This window comes from Acipenser ruthenus, chromosome 8, assembly GCF_902713425.1.
Source record: "Acipenser ruthenus chromosome 8, fAciRut3.2 maternal haplotype, whole genome shotgun sequence".
Classification (NCBI taxonomy): Eukaryota; Metazoa; Chordata; class Actinopteri; order Acipenseriformes; family Acipenseridae; genus Acipenser; species Acipenser ruthenus.
The window spans coordinates 10,167,170-10,187,902 of NC_081196.1; the positions used below are offsets into that span (position 1 = coordinate 10,167,170).

A 20,733-nucleotide genomic window follows, 5' to 3' on the forward strand; every position below is an offset into this window, starting at 1 on the left:
ACATTTCAGTGGGTCCAGAAAATCTATTAAAAAGAACTGCATTTAGCCAGTCCCTTGTAGAAGTAGAATACCGAGCTCTGTGTCTCCTAACAACATCCATGTACTCTGCTACTCGTGCTAGATTTATTCACAAATTGCTAAAAAATCATTTTGGTCCGAGCAAGAAAAACCGTAGTGTGAATAATGAAAGGGTCATGATCTGTAATTGATACAAGGTCTGACAAGTGATATTATAGCATTTTTTCATTCAAATTGTACATTTTAATTATTTTGCCCTGTGCCTTATGAAATCATGCATGAGGAGAGCATGGGTGTAGTTATTCTTTGTGTTTCTCCCAGTGTGCTTTGTAATAAACCAGTGGCGTTTTAATCCAGTCATCACATTTGATACAATGTTCATCTGTACCGTACAGCCAAACCAGAAAAAACATAATTTCTGTACACATTTTGTGTTGCCAAACAGATCTTCCATTTTGTGTTTTGAACAAGGAACAGAGTCTTAAAATACTTGACATTACTCTGTTTAGCACATAGCTGTTTTAATTATAAAATCTGATTTATTTTTTATTTATTTTTTGTTAACAAATGTTAAGGGTTTTTTTTTTTTTTTTGCCTGAATAAGGATAAATGGGGAAACTGTTGCCATTTTGTTTGAGCTCTTTGGGACTAACGTTGCATGCCACTCTGTGGTGTGTATATGCATACTCATATAATGACAAGGGTTTAAGGCTGCATGTAAATGTAGCTGCCTTTTTATCATTATTGTCTGTTCACAATAGTATCCATACTGTTGCTGCTATATTGGTTAAAGAAGCTTTCTATTTGACAATTGAACACCTGCTCTCCCTCTAGGTGTAACAAACAAATACTGTTAACTGACTCAGTCCTTGAAGTGTTAAGGGCATGCATCCCAACTGCACCCTAATTTGACCTTGCAGTCAATTAAAAACAGGGAAATTTAACTTGAAAATATGTAGCGTATTTTCTATAACACACAGATGGTTTTTGTATGCCTGTTTACAGTATATCCACTGTTTACATACAAACTTGATATTATGTTTATATTATGCAAGTCAGTATTTCCTTTGCTATGTGTTTGGTATAAACAGTGCACGAGTTTGTTTAGTGCAAATTCATGCTATAGACCGGACAGATTTTTTTTTTTTTTTTGCTTTCTTTCAGAGGATTGTTGGCCTATCCAAAGTTAAAAGAAAACACAAAAACACTTTTATGTTTCAGTGTGAATTTTTTTCTAAGTGTGGAATATGTTTTAAAGGCGTACCATCCTTCTATGTTCAAGTAATGCTCATCTTGACATTATCGGCAAGTTTCTTGTCAGTTTATGTTGTAGGCCAGGTTTGAAACAGGACTTAAGCCTTAAAGTGGCATTCATTAAAATGAGTTGTAACTAACAAAATAATCTTACCTGTAATGAACTTTTTATTCACTATATATGTTTAGAATGTGCAGTTTTGAAAGAAACACAAGTTAAAGCAAACATGTACTTTTACTTTAAAACATGTCACCTGGTACTATACTAGGTTAAAGAGTTTTCTGGTTTTCATACGTGCTTTCCAGGAAGATCCAAACATGACACTAAATCTATAAAAAGTCAACAAATGGTGTTGTTGGGTCTTTGAATATGCAAAGGCAGGGGTCATATCCTAATTCGATTTAAGTACCAACCTAGCAGGCAACCAATGGCCCCTTGGTCATGAGCCATTAATTAAAAAAGTAATGGTAATAGATATCTGCCATTTTCTCCCATACTTGTGAATGCTCAGTTTTTTTTTTTAAAGTGAGAAAGGCTTGCTTTAAAATAAGTTGCGTACCCTCTGTTGAATAAAAATTATTTTGGTTCACTGCATGGTCGATGTTCAGATTTCTGAGTGTCTTTTCACAGACTTATTAGCATAGACGCTACGCGGATCTGTTTTATCTCATTATTTTCTTCCCTTATTTTCTGCTGGGACCAGGTGGAAGTACTTCAAAAGAATACCAGTGGGTTTTAATACTTTAAACCCCTTTTTTCCCTCAGAAATTAAGGCATTTCCATTATTTTCTGTGTGAACCCAGTGGGTGTATTGAGGCTCAGTAATTGAAATCAGTAACCCTTCATGTAAGAGGTGTATTTTGTATTCATGTTTCTTAACATGTGCTATATGGGTGCCCTTTGATTTCATAATGTGCTCCATTTCTTATTTCGTAGTTGCCGTGCCGTATGAAGAATGATACAAGAAATGTCTATTTCCCCATAACTAAACTTAAAAATGCAGGGCTTGGCTACACAGTGGGTAATTGCACTGTGCTTGCACCTCTGCAGGTCTGAGTTCCTATCTGGTTGTGGTTAAGTTTGAATGTCTCAACTTGGCACTCAAAACTGCAAAATGGATGCTGCTTAGAGCAGAGGGTAGGCGTGATTCATGCTCACATATGGGCAAACTCCTAAAATGCACAAATGCACTGCTTTAATAAACCAAAGGGCAGTGCAGAATGTGTGGACTGACTTCAAGTGTCCTTTAGCATTTTCCAACAAAAATGTGATCTGGTGGTCAAAAACTTGCCAGTTTATCCCCATTTCACACATTACTTTTAATTGACTTGTTCTAGTAAATGTACAGTAGTCATATATTTACTGTAGCTGTAACAAGTTGGATCAGTGTGGTGTTTTAAAACATTCTAATGGATTAACTTGCTTTTACGTATAACTTAATTTTATTTAGTTTGGCAGAAATGTAAAATATAGTTCAATGTATTCCTTTTGTGAAATTAAACACAATCTTTTCCACTAGGCTGACACCAGGCAAAAGTTAATTGCTTCTGTCCTTTTAAGTGGAGTTTGAATTTGTGAAATTGGAAGGTTTATGAAAGCTAAATCATAGGGAGCTTAAATTACATTCTTGTGATTAAATATTAATAAATCAATTAAAACCTAAGCTGAGTATAATATTACTTTTTTTTTTTTTTCTTTGAAACCATGGCCATTAATGATTCATTACCGTATGCGCTGGCAATTATTTCATTCTTTTGTTATTCTTTCTGTATGTTTTGCTGCGAATTGCTGAACAGATCTGCTGAATTCTTCAAGCCATTTAACCCACTGGTGGTTTGTCTCACTGTATTGACGAATAAATTTGGGATTTTATTTTTCTAATTATGCGACAAATAGTATTATGTAGGAGTTTATGCAAAAAAGGATGATCCTTGTCGGGTTTGATTATGATACTGTATCTCCACAGAATTGAAGTTGCCTTTCCTGAGAATTACTATTTTACTGTTTCTGTCTCAATAATAAGTAATACTTACACTAAAAGAATATATTCATAAGTTAACAAGCATTATTGGGCATTGTCCCGAGGCATTCCTTGTCTGCTCATATTCATTCAATTTTGCTGAGATAAAAAAATATACTTGGGAAGGAACACACAATAATAAAAGTACAACATTGTAAAATCAATGGATCAGCATGTATTCCTTTTCTCTCTTTATTTTGTTTGGAAAACTAACTACTCAATGCATTTCTTGTGTCTGTATTAAAATGCCATATGGCATTTTAATACGGACACAAGAAATGCATTGAGTAGTTAGTTTTCCAAACATTTATACATATGAAGAAGCTACATTGAAAGTGAGCTACCACTAGGGTGTGCAACTGTAAATTGTGTCCCCTCTGAAACCTGTGTGTAGATTTTCTAAAGTTGTTCCAAATTACATTAGTTATTAAGCCTGGTAAACAATGATCAACAAAGCCAAAACAACAGTAAACAATGATAAAGTAGGCACACAGGATATTAAACAGGTAGAGTAAGAAATTAAATATTAAAAACATGTAGATTTTATAAAGTATCCCTTGTGTACACACAAAGGTTACTGATATTGATTTCTAAAAGCGAACCGAAATAGCGCATATACAATGCCTAAAATGTAAATGTGTTTGATGCTGGCCTGGGGGGGATCAATTATAATTTTTGTTTTAATTAATTATTATATTAATAGCGTACAGTATGTAATGTTTGAGATTCAAATGTGCAGCTGTTATTGGGGTTACATGTCCTGTTGTTTAGGATACTAGGGGGGCAGCAGTGCTGGTGAAAAGATTTGAATTCACCCGTGGATTTCCATTACCACCCTTATGGTATATCTGCCCCGCTGTACAATAGACCCATTAATCATTACTTCTTTTCAGTCATATTTTATAAAATATTTAAATAAATCCTGGTATTGGTTACATTCATATTATATACCTCGTACGCCATCGTCTTCTTCAGCATGCAGTCAGTGCCGCTTAATGTCAACAGCCGCCATATTGATTTCTAATTAAAACAAGCACAGTCTAAACTGGAAAATAATAGGCTAAATTCAAAACAAAGATATGGACAATTCCAAAAAAATAAGATTCACACCAATAACAAGATATACATATCTGTAAGGAATAAAATACACATTTAATATTGTATTCTGGGTATAAATATTAATTTGGAAGGAGTCCAGTGTGAGACTTGTGGGACTTAAAGGTGTCCATGGTTAGCATGGTAAAATGGTCTCCATTGTATCGGTTCATTCTACGTGACAGTGCTGTATCAGCTAAGGTGAAACAGATGGAAACCAAGACCAGATGTTTTAAACTATGGAATTCTATAGGATTACGACTGCACATGTTCAGAGCCAAATGAGATGCAACTATGTAAGCTTAGAGGGGACTACACTTATTTTAATTGCCCAGGTGAAATTATTAGACCTGTTCTGAAAGGGTGTTCCCAGTTGAAGGTAATGGCTAATTACTATTTTAACTGCAAATAAGGTGACTACCATTATTCGAGTAGAAGAATGGGTTGCAATAATTGTGATGTTTCTGTATCTTGAATAACCTAATGTAATCATGTATGGACTATCATCTGTTAAGAATACTCTTTCATTAATCAATAAACCGTGTAATTTGGATTATAAGTAGAATTGTCTGATTCATTATAAATTAATAGAGTTACCACACCCTACAGTCCTTTAATTAGTTTCCAGATGCTTCTGCTGAGCAATATGGTGTACAGACTGTTTGCTGTTTGATTTCCCTTCTTTTGAACTGCTAAACATTCTGTTCTCCGTTACAGGGAGAGCAGTGTGGAGTAGTGGTTAGGGCTCTGGACTCTTGACCGGAGGGTCATGGGTTCAATCTCAAGTGAGGACACTGCTGCTGTACCCTTGAAAGGTACTTTACCTAGATTGCTCCAGTAAAAACCCAGCTGTATAAATGGGTAATTGTATGTAAAAAATAATGTGATATCTTGTAACAATTGTAAGTCGCCCTGGATTAGGGCGTCTGCTAAGAAATAAATAATAATAATAATAATAATAATAATAATAATAATACAGAAGCATGCTGTACTTTTTGGATAGAAATTTTGGAAACTTTTATCTTGACAAAAGAAGGATTTTGAGGAACTGGTCCTGTGCAATATTGTGGCAGATTTAAATGTATAGTCTATGGCTGTTGATCTGTTGTGTTACCTTAAAGCTGCCGCTAACATGCCTTGTCATTGGATGTTGTTTGTTTAATACCTGAACATATGGTTATTCTACTAGATCAGTTCTCTATACTGCCATATGTTAAAATTAAATAGCAATACACATTTGTAAGCAGAATTGTAAAATGCACACCATTAACAACAGTGATGCGAAGAGGAAATAGCGCACAGAAATGTTAGTTTGCCATATCTGTCCCATCCCTGCTTGCTTGTACCATTATTTTACTGTTGTATGTTAGACTACATTTTCGTATGCTTTTACATGTATTGCAGTAAACATTTAAAGGGTGTCTGCAATGTGCTTCATCAGGATTTGGGTTTTAACTGCTTTATGTAGCCTCACCTGCATCTACCAAAAGACCTGTGAGCTGTGAGCTAGCTGAAACTATTCTGTTCATGTAGGGGTCTGGCTGGGAGACGAGCATGATGGCTAGCAATATTTAAGCAATAACTGCAGGGTGTATGGAGTGTACACATAGGTAACAGTATTCCAAGCCCTTTTTTATTGCAGCAGTACTGAGTTGTGTAATCACAGGTTAGCATGATTTGGAATCTCAATAGAAGATTCAGTTTGTCATATAATTTGTTATAAAGTTTTATCTATTTGCAAATCTGGTGGCTGCTAAAAGTGTAAGATTTTAACATTCTCAAGTCTATCATCGCACAACACATTTTTATCCATCACAGCGGCATACCTCCAGCAATGGGGATATATTGCAGGAGCCCATGTATGCACTCATGTCCGTGTTTACCACATTTCTACAGTGCATCTTAGGGAACCACCAAATATTATTTGGATTACCTGTAAAATGGAAACAAAAAGTATGGGGATAAGAAACTTGTTCTAAAACAATATTATGTAAGTGGAAAGATTAAGATGGATATCTTCTGCTGTGTGGGTTGGTTATGAAAAACATTTAATTAAAAATTTGTATTACTGTGGCAGAAGAAATTATTTAGCATTCAACATATTGTAAAATATGTACTTTGTATTTGAAAAACCGGTAACACTTTCAAATAAGTGTCAGTTCATGATTATTTCATGTGTATTAAGTGAAATGTTATGAATAGGGCTTCTGTTTTTCGGGTTTTATTAATTTTATTTTTCGGTGCTCATTTTTAGCTATTTTCGAGTTTTATGTAAATCGTTTTTTTACAGGGCTTTCGTTTTTGATATATTGTATGAGATGAGTGTTTTCGGTTACTTTCCAAAATGCTTGAGCGTTTTTTTTGTTTGTTTGTTTTTTGTGTGTCAAAATATGTATAGGACTAGTAGTAACTTGACAGTACTTGCACACTTAAGTTGTACCTTCTTTCCTTTGCTGTCATCCACAACTAAATCCCTATGGTCATGGGCACATTCTTCTGGGGTTTTTGTCTGTTTTAAATCCTCTGTATCTTAACTGTAATACATCTTGAAATCCCGCTAACAAACCTCCATCCTGATTGTAATCTCGTTTTAAATCTCGCAAGCAGAGTCTCCAATAGAAATGTAGGAATGTGCTGTCATTCAGTAGTTGGAGGCTGGTTTAAAGTATTGAAAACGAATCAATGATAGATTCAAGTCAGGAAGGCGGGACATTGCCCAGCAGCGCTGGGAAATGTATTTATTATTATTATTTTTGTAGTAGGTTTTATTTTTTAATGGGAAAAGGGTAAAGTCAATGTGAATTGAATTAATTAAGTGATTTAATTTGTTGCTAATCGGGAGATGGTCACCTGTTATAAAAAGCCTGCAGCTCTCCAACTCGTGGTGGGGTGTTGAAAGGAGAGAGCGAGAACGAGAGGAGAGAAACAAAACGAAACAAAACATAAAGATTCCAGGAACAGTGACAGCAACTGCCCAGCCTGACCTGGGATCGTATTATTTATTGTTTATTTTGTGTTCGTGATTTGTTTTTGTTTAACCTTTTATTTTGCTCTGTGAGCGAGTGTTTATTTTTGTTTAAATATTTTATTTTTTTGGATTCTTTAAATAAAACGGCGCCCGCGCCGCTGCACCGTACCTTTTGTTTTTGTTGTCCCTTCTTCTGCCGTGACGTCACCACTCGTCCATTCCTGTCACACCCTAATTATGAAGTCAGGAAAAGTATGTCATGTACTCATGCTTGTGACTTGAATTCAATAGGAATTTCATTTGAAATCAGTAGGAAATCATGTGTTAGTTACACTGGAATTACAGACACTTATTTTAAAGTGTTACTGAAAAACCTTTTGTGAAAAAACAAATGCAATGTTTTTCATTCCACCCTGAGTACATTATGTTAAACAATTACTTGTGCTTACATTCACCTTTTGAGATTATGTTAAGGTTTATCTTGCGCATCTGTTATATCTGTATTGGAAAACACTGCAAAGCAAATGGAATTCTATTTTCTAAGTAACGCAACACTCATTTAATATGCTACCAGTTTGTCATAGTCAATCAAATGTATTTTCAGATCAATCTCAAGTAATTTTCACTGGTACATTGTTCAATAGAAAAAGTGGTAAGTGACCTTACCATGTTGGCTTATAAGCTACTTCAAAGTAACATGTCATTCACATGTTAGCAAATTGAATTTTCTTGAATGCAGATGAGTGTGTGCACAGTTGTTTCCAACAGAATAGTAACATTGGCAAGGAAGCTGATATTTCTTTTTAACACAAGTAATTTACTACTGAATCAGCCAATTACATGATGATGACAGTTAGAATGCTTAAGAGATCGTTTTACAAGTATTTTACTTGTAAAATGTTTACCCACTTGAGGACATAAGAAAATTCATCACCCAAAAATCCTGAAAATAATTGTCGTCGTCCCCCTCATGAATACTTATCAATTATTGCATACCTGTGATACATAAACATGTCCTTTTGCATACGAGAGCCAACTGTAGGTCTGTGCATCTCAATTACTTGTAGAATCTAAAAAAAAAACCTCAGCAATGTACTGCAAGCGGTTTCAAAACTAAGTATCATGATCAACCCTGACTATATGACAGAGTATTAAAACAGGTCATGAGAATACTTTCATTCAAAGTCTGCAATAATCAGGGCTGTCTCTCTTGTAGCTTGAGCTGGGTTTGAAATTTCACTGATTTACTTTATTCTAGTATAAATAGAATACATTCAAAGAGAAAAGTGACTTGCACTTATAAATCTTATCTTGATGTCAGTAAAATACAAAAAAAAACAGGCTTAATCAGCCTGTAGATTTTGTCTAGACAATAGTTGTGCAGCATATCGTAGTAGAGCTGATATTTAGGTAAGGGAAAACAAAAAGAATATGTAGGTTAAAGAATGTATCCTTTATGTACTTTGATGAATTTACAGCATTCAGTTGAATCACAATAGCATTGGCGGACAGAAATGATTTCAGGGCTCAGTTCAAACTATTTCTAATAAAAATGCATATTTAATATATTTTTGTTTTTCACAAATGTTATGAAAGTAGATTAGCAACCACCTATGGATGATGATGATGATGATGATGATGATGATGATGATGATGATGATAGTAAATGGCCTGTGTTGTTCTGCAGTATAATAATCAGCTAATTAAGCATTCAAATCCAATTTAAACTCAACGTCACATTTGTATACTGCAGTTCTAACTTCTTTTTTTTTCCTTTTAAGCTTGTGTATTTAATTGTTTTTCATGTTTAACCAGGTTTTACTAAGGACATTTGGGGAATGTTTTCTTACTAAACAATTACACTTGTCTAGCAGTTGTGTATATAAGCATGTTCTGTACAGCAAGGTTACGTTGATTACAATAGATTACTGTATCACAGCATAAAACAATCATTAGTTTGTTTAACACAACATACTGGTTGTCTTAATTAAATAATGATGATGTCACAGTCTGCTCTGTCTACTGGCGTATATCCTATGAGGTGGCTCAGTGAGTGAATGCACTTTATTGTGACACAAAAACACATATTTTGTAGTTTGTTATTCCAAGAACAGAAGCCATTCACATGGGTGACTCATAGTGGTACTCCTAGTAAAAGCTCAATTGAAAAGTGTGTTATGTAGTTACACAGTAATTCAGCTGTTAAGCAGCCATAATGCTTGCTTTAATTTACATTGAAGATATTAAACCCAATTTGCAAGGTGTCTGCTTGGTGTTTTCTGTGCACAGTATGTTTTCCTTTGTTTTTTTGTATCCTTGCACTTGAATGTTATCTTATCAGCTTTTGCTTATGTTGATTTTGTTTCTCATGGTTTTTATAGGTCAATGTACTTTGATTTTTTCTTCCAATATGTACTTATAAACAATGACTTTGCAAATTAGGGTTAATAAAGAAACGCATACAAAACACAGTCTGGCAAAACATTACAAATAGAAACAAAATGAATTGAATAAACTTGAATAAAATGTATTTAAAAGAATACAATTACACATACCGGTATTTTACTGTAAAGTTTATGGAACCCAAACAAAAAAAGAATACCGTAGGTACACAGCACTATGCACTGATACAGCAGCACTAAAATAAATATATATATTTAGGAATTTGCAAGAAAAGTAATACATTGTAGTTGTATTGCAGGAGCTGTATTATTATTATTATTATTATTATTATTATTATTATTATTATTATTTAAGTTTCTTAAATGCATTTCTTTTTTGGTTGTATGCCAGGTATTTTGGCTAATAAGAGACGCTGTAGAATCCTGATCCAGACAGGAAGTTCGGAGAGTGGGGGGTGTGGTGTTTTGGAGTGTCAAGCAGAAGCTAGGGTAGCTCTCACTGTAGAGTTGCTGTTTAGGGGATAGCCACAGGATCGACTCCTCTTCCACACGAAGCCCTGCCTGGACCAGGAGACTGCGAGCGTTTAGTTGTCTTGCTGTTTGAAGAGAAAGAAACGCACTGTATATTAGAGTTCAGCCCTGCGTGAGGAAAGAGGGAAAGTAAACCTACCTCCTCGGTGCTGAATTGACATTTCTATCTTGTTATTTATTATTTCCCTCTCCACAGCTACACTGGTATGTGTCCTCACCTAGTCAAACACGGATCTGATCTGCAAGCTCAACAGCTTTCAGTGTAAAGTTGTAGGACTTCTTCACCATCCTGATCACGTTGTATCCGCAGAAATAAACTTCAACATACGCCTCCCTCAAATACTGCAATAAAAAATTGCGCCTTTTAAAAACCATAGTACTTCTAATTACCACCGCCCTTCAATAAGCACCACAGATATTTTTAGCAATTTAAAATAAATGCTGCAGGGTTAATTCAAAGCAATACAGTATCTACTGTTTGCCTTTAACATGTCAATGTCCTGTAAGGTAAGAATCTAATTGGAAAAATGTTTTGTATATACTTTGTATAGATGCCTGTATTCAATGTCAAATGTTTTTCACTCATTGTTTGAATACAGAAGCTAATCATACAGTAATACAAATATAGCTCAATTACTTTTTATACCTTGTGAAGCTTCTCAAAGTTTAGTACTGTAAATGGGTTGTAAGATCTTTTGTATAACACAAGAGCCGACTATGTCAGAAAGTCACATGTCTGAGCCAATGAGAAAAGCTCTATTATACCTTTTAACCAAAGTTAAAGGAATATTTTGCCTTCCAAAAAGGGAACAAAATTAGAAATATATGTGCAGATATATTACATGCAGATATGAGGTTTACTGTTTTTAAGGGTATTTCCATTACATTTTATAAACAAATAACCAAACCAATGCCTCCCTGAAATGACCACAATGTAGCCTTTACCTGGGGCAATTACTGTGTAGGGTAAGAACCTACTGCTTAATAATTGTTCTAAAGGTTCCATCCAGCCTGAAGGTAAACCAATTGAAATTTAGTTAGACGTACAACACATATATTGTAACTGCCGGTATGCATTTTTATTTTATTGTGTTTGTGGTTCCAAAGCAGAAAGGCACAAACAAGAGCTTGTCGGGTGTTGCTGTGGGGGGAGCACTGACACTTGCAAAATGGAGGAAGTGAAAACTGGATTTGGAGCCATAAAGTTCAGAAACTGGACATTTTGTACTTTGATCTTATAACACAAGTAGAAAAGGATGCTGAAGTTCCTCAGTACCATAACAGTAGTGTGATGTTTTAATCTAGTGTGTGGTATGTTCAATCTACTGGTTTATAAAAAAATAAAAAAGATTCTCGTAACACCATCGCCATTGATCCAGCAGAAGTGTTACACCAAAGAATGCTTATTTGCTGTTGGACAGAATGATGTCATACCAAGATGGACACATTAAAAATAGACAGCAGCAGGACATTATTTATAAAATGGCTAATCCAGTTGAAAGTCCTTCTGTGTTTGTAACACATATTGTAAGGGATGGAGAGGGCAAACTGATGGCTTATTGAGGAAAATGATGTCGACATCACCAGATTCATTATTGCAGGGTCTCAGCAATTCAAATGTTATAGTATGTATTGAGATTCTGAGAATTAATCTCAACATAACAGATTGAGATGTGGAGATTTTGAAAACCATTTCTCTTATAATTTCCAGTAAATATATTTAAATCTTGAGATCCTTGAAAATGTATCTGGTGATTTTGACATAACAGGTTGAAGTGTCAAGCTCAATAAATATTGATCTTGACATAACAATGTGTCTATCCTTTTTCAACCACTATATGAAACCAATGAGTGCTCAATGAGACCTTGTAACCAGTTCACGCAGATAGGTTTTCGACCTGCCCTTCTTGTGAAGGACATAGTCTTGTGAAGGACCCCCCCTCCCCCCCTCCGAAGATTAGACAAGGGTGTGAGTGAAATCTAGCTTGTTCTTATTGAGGGCATCCCAGCACCTTTTCATGCCTTCTATCACAATAAACGCAGATTTAAACTGTATTTTTTCCCAAATGGATTCCTATAATAACAGTTGATTGGTATGTGTGATTATCGTCACTTGATGGGACCTTTAACACACTGTGAAGATACTGTGGCAGAAACTACTTAAAACAATAAAAACATACTCTTTTCTATTGAAAGTGTAAATATTTATCTTTTTACCTTATCATTGGTTGCCCCCATACAATATGTGCCTTTTTACTGACTAATATACAATATTAGAATTTTATTTAATTAGACACAAACAAATAATGGTGTTTGTTAGCATTACAGCATGAGCTCAATTTTAGAGGTGCTGCCGTTACTCTGCAGTAGCACTTTTTTGAAAACAAATGTATTAGGAATGAAAAAGTGAAGAAAAAAAAAATATATATATATATATATATAATCTGTGCTTGACATTTTTCATTATTGTATTTTAAATGTGAAAGCATTATGCTAATGTTATTGAATAATATTCGATTTCAATTTATGTTTACAGGTTGTTGTTTTTTTTTCCCAGTGTGTGTTGGGAAGTCTTACTCTGATGCTGATTCTGAAGAACCAAACACAAACCAATGCCAGAAGCCATCCTTGTAAGTAAAATACTAGTGTGTGTTGTTTTTTTCTTTTTAATCTAGAGACGTCCCATGCATACACAACTGTATTTAATCCATAGACTTTAAATTAACCATTCTTTACAGTTTCTTTACATTTGGTACATGTACATATTTTATTAATTCGCCTAGCTCCTGGGACTTCCTTGAAAAACGATTTTAATCTTGATTGACCTGTCCTGGTAAAATAAAGTTTTAATAAATACGTAAATAAAAAAAAAAAAAACATTTTTAACAGTTGGTCATTTTATAGTATAAAAATAATCATCAACCAATTTTCTAGTAACTTCTAGTCATTTTGAGATTCAGACTTCCTGTTGGTAACATTCTTTTTACATATGTTTCAAATGTCTAGATAACCGCTTGTCCAATTTTGAAGGACATTATGATTATATAATCCCACAAAAGTCTTCTCACAGTGTGCTACACAACAAACAAAAGAAACAGTAGATTGTAAATGCTTTAACATGAGGACATATGACTAAATTTGAATGAAAACTGCTGAATAATGTTATGTTAACATATTATTATTATTATTATTATTATTATTATTATTATTATTTATTTATTTATTTCTTAGCAGACGCCCTTATCCAGGGCGACTTACAATCGTAAGCAAAAACATTTCAAGCGTTACAATACAAGTAATACAATAAGAGCAAGAAATACAATAACTTTTGTTCAAGTAAAGTACAAGTTTGACAAACCACAATTCAATAATACAGCAGGTAATAGTGATAGTTACATCAGGATATGATTAAATAGTGATAGTTACATCAGGATGTGATTAAATACAAAGTACTACAGGTTAAAAACTTGGCAGATTACAGTATTCTGAAGTACAGGATTAAATGCAGTAAAATAGGGGCTGATAAGAGCAAAATAAAGCACATTTACATGAAGGGTGATAGTGACCCAGGATACAAACAGAGGAGTTCTACAGGTGCTCTTTGAAGAGGTGAGTCTTAAGGAGGCGCCGGAATGTGGTCAGGGACTGGGCAGTCCTGACATCTGTAGGAAGGTCATTCCACCACTGCGGAGCAAGGATGGAGAAGGAGCGGGCTTTGGAGGCAGGGGAGCGCTTTGTAGTTTTCCATATGCTTAACGAAGAACTGACAAATTAAAAAATATGAAATTTTGAAATATAACATGCAATACTGTACTGCTATTATGGCCTATAGTAGACTTTTGCGATATCACTTTGTAGTTGCTTTGATTACATGATGTTATATAAAATATCTAAATTATATTGAGTTTATTTTTTTATTTTATTTTTTAAAACTGTGTCTCAATCGTAAAATTCTAGGTGATGCAAAGCATTTTGCCATAGCTGTATATATACAGTCGGCACTCACATATCCGACCCTATAACATTTTTACTTCAGTGATGGTTAAACGCATGTGACGCATATCTGATTGTTTCATTTTGGCCTGTTCCAACCCTTGTATCTTTTTTGTGTTCCCTGAAAAACGGACAATATCAAAAATACGTATCTGAAAGGACTGTGTTTTAAAATAACTAGGCTTCCATTTAGATGTACGATATTGGTTTTGTTGGTACAGTACTATATTTTTAACAGAAGTAGTATTTCAATTCAGAACGATATGATTCTGAAATTATCACTTGCCAAAACTAAAGAGACGACACATTAACTGTAAGTACATACTTTTAAATCCGGTACATATTGTAAAGTTTCCCATTTAATGACCCAACAGCAAAATGAAATCAGAATGTTGCCTATGCACTGAACTGCGTGAAACGTAAAAGCCAATGCAATTTAGCAAAACTAAAAGATTTAACAAAAAAAAAAAAAAAAAAAGTTTGAGTTTAAACAATATAGTGCTGGATAAGGCCCTAATGTCACAGTTCACTTCCAAATGAAAAGGCACAAAAGCAACAAAAGATCACAGATAAAAAAAATAAAATAATAAATAAATAAATAAATGAATAAACGCATCAGTATCTAAAACTGTTACATTACCCTAGCTTCTCTCGTTCTCTTTGTTTTGGCTGCATTTTCATCAGGTGAAACTGGAGGAAGCGCTGTGTAACTGCACAATACAAGACTGATTTGGCATTAGAGAATTTTTTTAAACGCGGGCTGTGACGTATATTCAGATAAATTGTAACACTGAAGAGTTGGACTGCTGAAGTGAACAGGGGAAGTGAAGAGTAATGTAAAATACTGAAAGAAAAATAAAATGCATATTTCTTGTGGTAGGCAGTCAAATACATGATTTCTGGGACATTCGTGATATTGTGAATTTTCATACTAAGGCTAGTATGATCTGTGCTCAGTCTGTATCTAGTTTTATTACCTCCTTCTCACACAGCCCTAGTAACGTCTGCCTGGTCCGAAATACTCTCTCCCTGACTCATCTTTTCGTTCTCCTGTGCAGCTCTTATGATTCTGTGAGACCGCCTGGTTTCAATAAGCGGTAACTTAACACACACTGAGAGGCACCTAGTAAAGTTAGCGCCCTTAAGTGAATATGGTTTGCATATCAGATGCCTCCCTTGCTATATTTTGTGACATGATTTGCATACATTTCCACATATTAACATTATTCATTATATTTAAATGACTCAGACGCGGTACTTTTTCCACGCTCTTGGTTGCCTGCCACTGGTTGGTGAATACAGCAGGTGTACAAAACATGGAGTAAAGGGGCTTACTGCGTGCAAAACACGTTACCGCTGTTTAGTGAATGAGCCGCTGAAAGTATTACGTAAGTCATGCTGAATTTTGCATTATTTTGAGATGTGTTTTGATGTTTTTGATGTCTAAAGTACATCTCGTTTATAATACCGAAAGTTTACGTGTAAATCACGGTGATGAATAAATAAATAATAGAGTAAGTAATCGCATGGACAAAATTCTCTTATCTAGAAATATATGTAAAATTCGACACACCGGCAACACTTCACGGACTGCCAATAGTGACACATTTAATGCAAATAGTGTTTGGTACCTAAACACCAATCAATGGAATACAATGGTTAGATAATACTTGTGTGTGGTGTTTCTTTGCCTACAAGACTGACAGTGATTGGTATGTGTAGGGTTTATTGTATCTTAATATAAAATAAACCTCATTATACTGTGTTTGTATTTTTAGCAGTATTAGTGAGCGTATGATAATTGGTTTTTGATTTTTTTTTTTTATCCCATGATATTGCGATATGGAAATTATTGATATCGAACAATATCAGTAACATATTAAAATATCGATATTGGTGCCCATCACTATTTTTAATGATGTTTGCAATTATTCTGAGTGTTTTATTAATAAAAGTAAGAGCCATTTATCTAGTGAATATGTATTAAGGATTGTGTTTTTTTTTTATTTTCTTTTTTCTTGGCGGCACTGCACAGGTGTGTGTGTACTAGATGGTGGTAGACAGTAAAGAAAAAATAAATAAAATTCATGACCTGTACATTGACACTTAAGTACCAGTAATTTCAAATAAATAAACAACATAAATAAAATATTTAAACCCTATCTTTTTAATTATAGCCTTTTTTTGTTTCTGGTACAAGATATGTTATTTGTACAAGCTGCAGTATGCCACAATCATCTTTAATTTTACACTAACAATTCACTGGTGTGTGTTTACCTTTTTTCTTCTATAGTTTATCCTTCCGTGCTGTCTTTTAGACAGCAGATTTTCAGCTTTTCCATGATATACTAAATATGCATACTCATTTTATGTGGCACAATAGGATGTTAGGGTATTAATGACCTCTTTAAGCCATGTAATAGCTTGGGAAGAAATTTAAACATATATATATATTTTTATTTTTTACAATCTCACCTGATATTTTCAAGTGAGCCTAAACAGTCTTACACATTTAAATTCAGCATTTTGTTCTGCCATCGTGCTTTACTGTCTAGTACCTATAAAAAGCAGACCAAACATATGGGGATGCAGAGCCAAAAGCCTCCTTAAATCACCAGACCTAACATACACCCTCTGGATAATTCTACCTGGAATTAGTTTGAGATACTTGTTTCTGCTTATAATAAACTCAAGGGGATAATGGTTCCAGAAAATAGACACAGAGAAAATATACTTAATATAGTGAAAAATAACTTGCATCACATTAATTTATTCTTTCACAGTGAATAGTTAAACAAACAGTTTTATTTTGAATTATTCTGATATATTGGTGTAAATCTATTTGTTTATTATTATTAGAATGAACGTGTGCTTTGAAGATTCTGCTTCCCAACATTTCGATATACAGTACTGTGCAAAAGTTTTAGGCAGGTGTGAAAAAATGCTGTAAAGTAAGAATGCTTTCAAAAATAGACATGTTAATAGTTTATATTTATCAATTAACAAAATGCAAAGTGAGTGAACAGAAGAAAAATCTACATCAAATCAATATTTGGTGTGACCACCCTTTGCCTTCAAAACAGCATCAATTCTTCTAGGTACACTTGCACACAGTTTTTGAAGGAACTCGGCAGGTAGGTTGGCCCAAACATCTTGGAGAACTAACCACAGTTCTTCTGTGGATTTAGTCAGCCTCAGTTGCTTCTCTCTCTTCATGTAATCCCAGACAGAATCGATGATGTTGAGATCAGGGCTCTGTGGGGGCCATACCATCACTTCCAGGACTCCTTGTTCTTCTTTACGCTGAAGATAGTTCTTAATGACTTTTGCTGTATGTTTGGGGTCGTTGTCATGCTGCAGAATAAATTTGGGGCCAATCAGATGCCTCCCTGATGGTATTGCATGATGGATAAGTATCTGCCTGTACTTCTCAGCATTGAGGAGACCATTAATTCTGACCAAATCCCCAACTCCATTTGCAGAAATGCAGCCCCAAACTTGCAAGGAACCTCCACCATGCTTCACTGTTGCCTGCAGACACTCATTCGTGTACTGCTCTCCAGCCCTTCGGCGAACAAATTGCCTTCTGCTACAGCCAAATATTTCAAATTTTGACTCATCAGTCCAGAGCACCTGCTGCCATTTTTCCGCACCCCAGTTCCTGCGTTTTCGTGCATAGTTGAGTCGCTTGGCCTTGTTTCCACGTCGGAGGTATGGCTTTTTGGCCGCAAGTCTTCCATGAAGGCCGCTTCTGACCAGACTTCTCTGGACAGTAGATGGGTGTACCAGGGTCCCACTGTTTTCTGCCAATTCTGAGCTGATGGCACTGCTGGACATCTTCCGATTGCGAAGGGAAGTAAGCATGATGTGTCTTTCATCTGCTGCAGTAAGTTTCCTTGGCCGACCACTGCGTCTACGGTCCTCAACGTTGCCCTTTTCTTTGTGCTTCTTCAAAAGAGCTTGGACAGCACATCTGGAAACCCCTGTCTGCCTTGAAATTTCTGCCTGGGAGAGACCTTGCTGATGCAGTATAACTACCTTGTGTCTTGTTGCTGTGCTCAGTCTTGCCATGGTGTATGACTTTTGACAGTAAACTGTCTTCAGCAACCTCACCTTGTTAGCTGAGTTTGGCTGTTCTTCACCCAGTTTTATTCCTCCTACACAGCTGTTTCTGTTTCAGTTAATGATTGTGTTTCAACCTACATATTGAATTGATGATCATTAGCACCTGTTTGGTATAATTGTTTAATCATACACCTGACTATATGCTTACAAAATCCCTGACTTTGTGCAAGTGTACCTAGAAGAATTGATGCTGTTTTGAAGGCAAAGGGTGGTCACACCAAATATGGATTTGATTTAGATTTTTCTTCCGTTCACTCACTTTGCATTTAGTTAATTGATAAATATAAACTATTAACATGTCTATTTTTGAAAGCATTCTTACTTTACAGCATTTTTTCACACCTGCCTAAAACTTTTGCACAGTACTGTATATGTAAACATTTCTCAGGGGGTCGAAAACAAACAGTAGAGGTATTTACAGGTTTCCGAATGGATGGCAACTCTTGTTTGTTTAGAGAAAGCAAATGGCAGACTAGAATCTTTTGGAAGTTTACATTTATTTTTTAGAAGCGTGTGTTTGTCTTTCAAAATGTGTTTCAGTAGCTTTAGGTATATAAAGAATGTACTTTAAGCTCAAACTACAGTAGACGCCAGACATTGAAAACATGGCATAACATGAATCTGTTGTTTATGTCTGTTACGGTATGTTTAGTATTGAATGGCACTATTATTAACTTGCTACAGAGACTTGAGATTTAAAAGTCTAGGCCATTGGCATTCATCATTTTACTGTATTGTTTTCGGCACTTTCAGTTTGGTGGATCAGTTTCTGCTCTGCCTGGAGCCAAGTGTAAAACTATACAACTAGAATAAAAACACAGATCGTTAATAAAAGACAATACAATGCAGAGCTGCCCTATGTTCTGCATAGCAGAATGCAAACACATTTCTTACATACACTCCTCTTCAAGAAACAAGAAGAGAGATGCATTTTCTGTACTTGTGTAAAAATGTAATCGTGAATGTTGAAGTGCAACAGAGTGTGCCAATTATGAAATGTATCCCAGATATTATATGTTTCTTTATATCGAATGTTAAAAGTTGTATCCGGCATACGCTTGTAAACATGGCAGAATTAAACAATGTGTGGGGTAATATAGACCCTCATAGATGCAAGGAATACCAATTAACCGATTTATGAAATAAACAGCAACATAATTTGTTTTTTTACTATGAGCTATACAAAAAATATGTTCTCTTTAGCATACGCAGTCATGTATTTCTTTGCTATTTTTGTACTAGTAGTATTTTGGGATTATCACTCAATATGGTTTATTTGGCGGGAATGCATTGGACATTACCACAGCTAATGAGTGCAGTGAAATGAGATACAATGAGACATTCAAGAAAAGCGCATAGACAACCACTGATACCTGCTGCTGCAGTAGAGTATATATAATCTCTCAGGTCTGTATTATTCACACCAGAGGGTAATATGGGATTACATTTAAATTATGGCTTTGCTATCCTTATAGTGCCTGTAACAGAAGTGCCCCATAACAAATACTGTGGTAAAGATATTTGAAAATATGATGTCATAGCTGATAAAATATATTAAAAAACACACATCAGTTTTCATTTATCTTTATTTATTTGTAAACAAAAAAATATTTGGTAAGGGAAGTAATGTTAAAACTTTACAATGCATTAGTAAGACCTCATCTAGAATATTGTGTTCAGTTCTGGTCACCTCGCTACAAAAAAGGATATTGCTGCTCTAGAAAGAATGCAAAGAGCGACCAGAATTATTCCGGGTTTAAAAGGCATGTCATATGCAGACAGGCTTAAAGAATTGAATCTATTCAGTCTTGAACAAAGAAGACTACGCAGCGATCTGATTCAAGCATTCAAAATTCTAAAAGGTATTGACAATGTCGACCCAAGGGACTTTTTCGACCTGAAAAAAAAAACATGGACCAGGGGTCACAAATGGAGATTATATAAAGGGGCATTCAGAACAGAAGAATAGGAGGCACTTTTTTACACAGAGAATTCGGAGGGTCTAGAGCCAACTCCACAGTAATGTTGTTGAAGCTGACACCCTGGGATCCTTCAAGAAGCTGCTTGAATAGATTCTGAGATCAATAAGCTAACAACCAAATGAGCAAGGTGGGCCGAATGGCCTCTTCTCGTTTGTAAACTTTCTTATGTTCGAAAGCTACTTAGTCTAAGTAGCGGGGTTCTGAAAAGTATAGCGTACTCACGTGTTGCTACAACTATTTAAATAATGTACCTCATGACAACTTTTTACACTTATAACTTTAAAGCCTGTTTCAAAACTGTTTTCAAGGATTATTGCCCATATTGTCAAACCGGTAACACAGCA

At 35.0% G+C, this 20,733-nt stretch overlaps 1 protein-coding gene across 6 annotated transcripts in view; it reads left to right on the top strand.

Annotated features, from left to right (window-relative positions):
• Positions 1-20,733, top strand: part of LOC117962453 (zinc finger and BTB domain-containing protein 20-like) — a 145,490-nt gene that overhangs the window by 41,093 nt on the left and 83,664 nt on the right. For 4 of the 6 annotated variants that reach the window (XM_059028431.1, XM_059028425.1, XM_059028424.1 and 1 more), the window contains one exon: positions 12,847-12,919. The gene's annotated coding sequence lies outside the window, so the exon portion shown is untranslated. Of the gene's footprint in view, positions 1-12,825; positions 12,920-20,733 lie in introns of all 6 variants that reach the window. The other 2 variants (XM_059028427.1, XM_059028426.1) reach the window with 1 other exon arrangement.